Source organism: Heteronotia binoei, chromosome 5 (genome assembly GCF_032191835.1).
Source record: "Heteronotia binoei isolate CCM8104 ecotype False Entrance Well chromosome 5, APGP_CSIRO_Hbin_v1, whole genome shotgun sequence".
Taxonomy (NCBI): domain Eukaryota; kingdom Metazoa; phylum Chordata; class Lepidosauria; order Squamata; family Gekkonidae; genus Heteronotia; species Heteronotia binoei.
The window spans coordinates 60,942,836-60,951,541 of record NC_083227.1 but is presented as its reverse complement, the minus strand read 5'-3'; positions in this window follow the sequence as shown (position 1 = coordinate 60,951,541).

Below are 8,706 nucleotides of genomic sequence, written 5' to 3'. Positions count from 1 at the left end.
TAAATTTCAAAGTCCGGAAGACCGAGGCCTCCATTTTCTTTCCTATCTATTAAGTTTTTCCAGCTAATTCTTGGTTTTTTCCCCTGCCATACAAAATTTTTGGATAAGTGATTTAGCCTTGCAAAGAAAACATCCTTTACGGCAAAATTTGCCGTTTGAAACAAAAATAAAACCTTGGGAAGGATTATCATTTTCAACAACGCCACACGTCCCATAAATGATATTTTCAGATTTTCCCATTTTTTAAACAAAGTAGCTATCTCTTTCAGAAGAGGTTCAAAATTATCTTCGTAAATTGTACTGCATTTTTCTGATATTATCAAACCCAAATATCTTATTGGCGGTTTCCGGTTCCGGGGGGGCGGTGCGGCAGCGTTCTGAGAGAGCTCCTCAGGACGAGCCGAAATTCCAACCTTTAGGGGGGCCTTAGGGTCTGCACGACTTCCAGTCGGAGGAGGGAGTGCGTAAGAAGAGTGCGGTGAATAGTGGGGGCCTGAATTGGGAGCCTCCAAGTGTTCTACCTGTCTTCAAAACACCGAGGTTGGAAACGCGTGAAGCGAATTAGCCCCACCCACCGGATTAAGGAGGTGAACTGTGGACGGCGATGGAGGAGAGCTTGATGGTGTAGAGTATCGCAGTTGGACATTTTCTCAGAGGGGATTTTCTTGTTTGTCTTTCTGCGGCACTTTGTTCGTTCTGGCCTGTGGGAGGCTGTGTCTGTCGGCGCAAAGACCAGAAGAGGAGAGTCGGGGAGGCGAGATAAGCCCGGACGAGGCGACCTGGAAGCTCAGGTGAAAGAGGGCGGAGGGGAAGGCGCCCACGCTGACCGGTGTGGGCCAGAGAGAAGGGGCGGCTGAAGCTTGAAAGCCCTGAAACTTGCGAGGAGTTCCTAGGACCGGACAATAGCACTTTTGTTTTGTGCTGGGAATTGTTTGGGAGAATGACTGTCTAATGACTGTCTAATGTGGGAACCCCCGAGGAGACGACACCACGGAGTGTAAAGAGTTAAAAGAGCTGGTTGGAGAGACGATTTCCTACGCCCGTCGCATCTCACGCCAGGGGGAGAAAACAGCAGACTTATAATCGGCGTTAAACTGTAGGCTGCTGAGTAGAATTTGACTGCATAAAGACAGAGCTTTGCAAGAGACATTAGGCAAACCCGGCGGTGTTTGAAGGAAGACAGCTACTGATTGATGGGTCTTGAAAGAGCTGAAGACTTGGAGGCTTGAAGCCCCATTCGAGCTGGGTGTTTATTTTTTGTGCGGTTTGACTCTCCTGGCTAACTGCTTCAGAGCCGACACACTGAGCTTGAGCAGAGCGGATAAAGGGAAAGAGGGGGTGGGCAGGAAAGTTTAGAGAATCAACTTGGCGTCTGAGGCTTTCTACTGAGGGGGGGGGATAGTGCCCATTGTATATCTAGAGCAGTTAACAGTCTAAGAGATAAATCCTACAATGGGGTACATTAACTAAAGCTTAACTACTGTGGTAAATTTTTGCAGAGCTTCTGAATATATGGTCTGGTATAAGAAATAAGATATAAGAAAATAAGGAAAGCTATTTAGTGAACAGTACAAAGATAATGTCTCAGGCAGGGAAGGTGAAATTTTCGCCAGGTCAACCCAAGGCGGTTGGAGCAGCTCTATCACAGGATGCACTAAAAGACATACAAGTTAATTTTTTAGAGGCCTTAAATCAAATGAAGGAAACTTTAACAAAACAGATGGAGGGAGTTGTAGCTAAAATGGACAGTCTTGATGAGAAATTTGGAGAAACAAGAAATGATATAACTGAAGTAGTAAAAGTAACCAAATCTATTGATGGTAAACTTAAACTATTGGAAGGTAGAATAGAAGAACTTGAAGGAAATCAGGATAAGTTAGAGACAAAGAACATGCAAATGGAAATGGGGCAAGCTGAATATGTTTTAAGGTTCCTAAATATACCAGAGGAAAAGAATGAAAATTTGGTATTCTTAATGACTGAGGCGTTTGCAGAACTTTTGTCAATAGAACAGACTGAAATCGAAAAAGAAATAGATTGGGTTTATAGAGTCAGCACCACTCACGCCAGAAGGAATGGTCTTAACAGAGAGGTCCATGTGAGATTTGTTCGCAGGATGGTAAAAGAAAGGGTTTGGCGGGAAGCCAGAGATCAGCAGTTAACGATAAAAGGAATTAAGATAAAGGTGATGAAAGATATTCCATGGCTGATTAGATCAAAGAGAAAAGGCTATAGGCATTTGGCTCTGGCTTTACAGAGAAAAGGAATCTCTTATAGGTGGTTGGTGCCTGAGGGTATGATATTTACCTATTTAAATAACAGATTTAGGATAGACTCATCTGCTAGAATGGAGGAGTTTCTCAAAACGCATAGTAATAATTGGCAAAAAGGGAAATCAAGGGGGGACCAGTTTGAGACGCAGTTAGTACTAATAGACCCATCTAAAGAACATCAGTTACGGGATTTAGAAGAAAGGGAAGAGGGAGAGGTCCCTCAAGCCGAAGACTCAAAAAGGGAGACAAGGTTACAGAAAAAGAAAAAGAACCCAAGAGACTAAGTAAGAAAATAATATGTCACTCAGTTTAAAGATTATCTCGGTTAATGTGAATGGTCTAAACTCGCCCAGAAAAAGGAGAAGAGTTTTTTTGCAATTAACTAAACTTAAGGCAGACATTGTGTGTGTTCAAGAGACCCACATGAGGAAAAAAGATGACTTCCTTTTACATAATAAAAAACTTGGTAAAGCTGTAATTACCTCGGAGGAGGTTAAGAGAAAGAGAGGGTTGGTGACTTACGTCAAAGAAGGTGTGCATGCGGAGTTAATTTTTGAGGGCAAAGAGGCTAGAATACAAGGTATTGAAATAATAAAGGACACAAAAAAGTTTCTTCTGGTTAATCTGTACGCACCAAATGAGAATCAAAGATCGTTTTTTAAAGAACTATATCTAAAAGTAGGTAATGCTCAGTACGAGAATGTTTGCATTATAGGAGACTTTAACGCTGTGGAAAACCCTGATTTAGATCGAAGTTTTGGAAGTGATAGAAAGAAATCTAAGAAAAACAGGAGTAATATCTTACCTGAATACTTTCTAAGATTAGCGGATGAATTCGCGTTAGTAGATGTTTGGCGCACTCTTAATCCCAAGAAAAGAGATTATACGTTCTTCTCAAGTAGACATGCGTCTTGGTCAAGGATTGACTCAATTTGGATCTCAACAGGGTTAATGAAACTGGTACGAGAAACGGATATCCTCCCCTCTACAATAGCAGATCATTCCCCTGTCTTGCTAGTACTAAACTCAGGAAGAAGGAATACAGGTTGGAGAATGAGTATAAATTTGTTGAAGGAGAAGAACTTTATTCGATATATAGGGGAGGAAATGAAGTTTTTTTTTAAAATAAACACACAGAAGGACATTTCGCCGATAACAACTTGGGAAGCAAGCAAAGCCTACTTTAGGGGGCTGGTTATTAGCTATAATGCAAAAAAACGGCGTGAGGAGAAGTATAGCGTACAAAAATGGACAGATCTAATTAAAAGTAAAGAAACACTGTCAAAGGTAAACCCCTCTTTGAAGGAGCTTAGATCGGAGATCAGAAATTTACAACATAAGGTACAACTACTTTACTTAGAACAAATGGAGGCGAAGATAGCGTACTCTAAAGCATACTTTTTTTGACAATGCAAACAAACCGGGTAAGTGGTTAGCCTATAGGGTTAGGAAGGAGAGAGAAAAGAAATTGATTAAAACATTAAAGGACAAGAATGGACAGAATACCTCGAATTTGCAGGAAATGAAAGATATAGTGCAAGAGTTTTACAAAAATTTATATAGCAATGAGGAGAGAAATGAGGAAGAACAAAGGGAGTATATTTTGAATAAAAATAAGATAAAACTAACTGGTGAACAGAGAGATTTAATATCAGCCCCGATAGCAATGGTCGAAATCGTAGAGGCTTGGAATAAAATTAAAGGTAATAAGGCAGCGGGACCCGATGGCATACCCCCGGAATATTACATAACTTTCAAGGAAACTTTGATAGATCCCTTCAAAGGTTTACTAGAGGAGGTGTGGAACAAGGCCATAATTCCAGAATCATGGCAGCACAGTAATGTGGTGCTTATCCCAAAACCCGGCAGAGAAACTGATGATATAGTGAATTATCGTCCTATATCACTATTAAATATAGACTACAAAATATTTGCCACAATTCTTTCAAATAGATTCAAAATGATTATGAGGGAGATTATACATCCCGATCAAACAGGGTTCTTACCCGGAAGATATCTCCGGACAAACACCAGAATGTTATTTAACTTTTTGGAGTATGCCGAGCTTAAAAATGATAAACAATTGGTTTTGTTATTTCTCGATGCGGAGAAAGCATTTGATAATGCAGATTGGAGTTTTATGTTGGAATTATTAGAGAAATCCAATTTTGGAGATATATTTGTAAATAATGTTCGGAGGATATATGATAAACAATACGCAAGGATAATAATTAACGGAGATTTAACGGAGGAAATATGTCTAAGAAAAGGAACGAGACAAGGATGTCCTCTGTCTCCATTATTATTTATTTTCACGTTGGAAATACTACTGCAAACTATAAGGCAAGATAAGAGAGTTGAAGGCATAAATATCAGAAAGGAAAACTATAAAGTGTTAAGTTATGCAGATGATATGGTTTTTGTTTTACAAAATCCTTTGGAATCGATGGAGCAGGTTTTAAATCATTTAGCAGAATATGGTCGGGTAGCCGGCTTAAAGATTAATATTAATAAGTCAAAATTTGTATCTAAAAATATGTCGGATCAAGAAATTTTAGAGCTGGAAAGGAGATCAGGATTTCAAATGCTTTTCCATTCTTCATTGCATTAATTGCTGCTTCAATTTCTATTTTTTCAATTGGATCATTCAAGACTTTTCGCATATTTTCAGTTAAGGGCTCTATTTTTATCTTTTGTAAATATCCATCTTCTCTTTCTTTATTTTAACACCTTTAAACAATTTGGCATAGTACTTAACAATTCTCTTTTTATTCCCTCTTGAGTAACCACTTCTCTTCCATCTACCACAATTCTGTTAATAATTCTATTTTCTCTCTTTTTCTTCAATTGCCAAGCCAAACACTTTCCCGGTTTATTTGCTCCCTCAAAGGATTTCTGCTGAAGTCTTTTCAAACTCCATTCCACTTCTTTATTTCTCAAATGTCTCAATTGAGTTTGTAATACTGTAATTTCCCTTAAAATTTTCTTTTTCCCTGGTCTTTTTCTCAACTCCCCTTCCTTTTTCTTTATTTCATTTTGAATGTCCAACAACTGTTTTTCTTTTACTCTCTTATATTTATTATTCAAAGTAATCAACATTCCTCTCATTGCTGCTTTATAGGCATCCCAGACCGTCTGAAAGTCAATATCCTCTTTGTCATTCACTTGGAAAAAAGCTTTAGTTTCATTTTCTAGATATGTCATTGTTTATTCTGTAGCAAATCTTCATTCAATCTCCATCTTCTCACCTTCTTGGACAATTTTGTAATCCACATTATTGGGTTATGATCAGCACCAATTTTAGGTAAAATCTCTATTTTCCTTGTTATAAGACCTAAATCTTTAGTTCTCCACAACATGTCAATTCTAGAAAAAGTTTTGTGTCTTGCAGAAAAGAAAGTATAGTCTCGAACTTCAGGGTTAAATTTCCTTCATATATCTTCCAGATTTTCTTGCTTAACCAGTTCAAAAAAAGACTTTGGCAATTTTCCTTCTTTACTATTGTTTTTTCTCCCTCCCGACCTGTCCAATGAGTTCTTAACTGTTCCATTAAAATCTCCCATTATCAAAAGTTGGCCATAGGTCAATTCATCAAACTGTTGTATAATGTCTTAAAAAAAAATCCTTTGCACCATTAGGCACATAGAGTCCCAATAACAACTTTTTCCCCATCTAATATTATCTCTACTGCTACAAATCTTCCATCTTTATCTTTAAATACTAATTTTGGCTCCAATTCTTGTTTAATATAAAAAACCACTCCCCTTTTCTTCTGTTCAGCCAATGAAAAAAATTGCACTCCCAATTGTTTGTTCCATAAAAATTTATAATCCGTTTGTTTGATATGCACTTCTTGCAAACAAATTATATTACAGTTTTGTTTCTTAATCCAATGAAATATTGCCCTTCTTTTTTGTGGTGAATTTAGTCCATTTACATTCCAATACAATAATTTGTAATCCAGCATGGTGCAAATTCTTTATTTTCTTCAAAAAATCTACGCATATCTTGTACATTTGTAATTGTGATTCTTTTCCCCTGGAGTTCAAAGCTCAAGCCTTCAGGTATTATCCATCTAAACCTCATTCCATTGTCTCTCAATTTTTCTGTCAACTTTTTATATGTTCTTCTATCATTTATCACTTGCCTTGGCAGCTCCTTCATGATTCTCACTCTACTACCTCCCACTATCAATGTCTTTTCAAAGTTTTTACTCATGATCCTTCCCACCATTTCCTTTGTCATATATTTTATGACAACATCTCTTGGTAAGTTATTTTTCTTGGCATAAAGTGAGTTCACTCTATACATATAGTCATACATATTTTTAGACTCTTCAGGGTCTTCCTCTAAAAATTCTGCAATTATTTTTATTATATATTCTTTTAAGTCACCATCCTCCTTCTCTGGTACTCCTCTGATGTATCTGAGTATCCATCAATTTGCAGTCATGGATTGTCACTTTTTCTTGCATTTTCAACAAGGTGGAATCATATACTTTCATTCTGCCTTCTACCTCCTGCACTTTCTTAGATGTTTCCTCAGTTTCCTTTCTGAGATCTTCCATTTCTTTTTTAATCTTTGCAATAATTTTTTTCCCGATTCATTTATCATCTCTCTCACTCCTTTCATCATTTTGGCCTCCATTGCCTCCAACTGGTCCTGCATTTTTTCCAATGAAGTAGCCCTTGTACGGGGCTGCTTGTGTTCAGACATTTGAAAAACAACAAAAAGTTGGACCTCACCAATTTCCAATTCGACTATCAGATTCAAAAGAATAGCACTTGCCCTTTATAACAAGCCCAATTTCACCATCCTCGGAGCTCCCAAAGTCAAGATATTTATTTTTGAAGTTTTTAAATCTTCCAAAATGACGGTCACGTTTTTTTACTGCTCCTTACAATTTTTCTCCCCTTTTAAAAACATCCGAGGTCCACACAAATAATATGACCAATAGTATTTAACTTCTTACCCTCTTCTCAGTTAACTCTAATCATTTTTAATGTCCCGAATTCTTTAAAAACATTGTTTTTATTTTGTCCTCCCAGCAATGGCTGCCGATGTTTTTCAATGGTAGTAAATTCCTAGAGTAGATTTTCCTTCTGCTACTTCCTGCTTTTGTTGCCACGAAGTCTCATTCACACTGGTAAGAAGATCTCATGATACTTGACGTACTTCCTGTCTTGCTTGAATGTGCTGCAGGCCTGTGACGATGGTGCTCTTTTTTCAAAACCGCAAGTAGACTAAACAATAAATTCCTTTCCACTTCTTAGCACTTTTTAACACTGTCTTTTATATTTATAAAGTCCAAATTTCACCTCTTCCTCCCCTCTTCTTCCAGACTTTCTAGATTTTCCTTTCCCACCTTTTAAATTTATTCCATTAAGCTGTAAATAGTTTCGGAATGAAAGATAGTAATTTGTACCTTCTCTTCCAATTATCCAAGTTCCCACCGGTCTTGCAAAGCTTTAGATGTTTAGCAATGTCCAAGAAGGTTAGGATCCTGTCGAGCTTATGTCAAATAAATGACTCTGAAAACTTCTGCAGATGACGAAAATGCAACTCTTCCCGGAGACCCCTCAAAGGAGACCCCTCGGGACTCCCTTTTAGCCAAGGTAAATCTCCTCAAAGTTTCCTGTGCATATCTTGGACTAATCTCTGTCTGAGAAAAGTATGCAGTAGGCATTAAATTGCCTTCCACAACCCCGAACAGAAGTTCCAGAAGCTCCCGTTATGAGAAGCAGCTCAGCTCGACATTTTCCTCCCCCGGAAGTCCCTCAGGTCTCAGCTCATCTTATTATATATTGATCCACACTGGCTCAAGAGAAGTGGTGAGTACCCATACATAGCAATTAGTACAACTTCCATATTATTTATTTTATTAATTTATTAACTTCATTGCTCCTCATTGAGGACCCCAAAGCAATGCATATAGTTCTCCTTTCCTCCATTTTATCCTCACAACAAGCTGCTGAAATGGTGTGAATAGCCTAAGGCCACCTAGCAAACATGCAGGGCAAATTGGGGATTTGAACCTGGGTCTCCCAGATCCTAGTGTAACACTAAGCACTACACAACACTGGCTCTCTGCAAAAAGCAGCACTTAAGACCGTGTCACCTTCAACGTAGCAAGCTTCAGAACCTTTTGAGTTGGATAATCTGAGTTCAAACTTTGATCCAGAGCTTTCTTTTTAACACAGGAATGCAAAATTAAAGACACAGGAATATAACATTAAAAGAATTATTGACACAATTCAGAAAGATGCACAAAGTCTGACTTTGTTCTGTAATCTCACCTTGCATCTTCCTAAATGGGAGCACATACAGCCTGGACTGCGCGAGCTGCACTGGCTGCCAGTGGAAAGTAGGTCTTGTCAATGAAAGCTCATTCCAAAACAAATTAGCTAGTATATGAGGTCTCTTCAGTCAACAT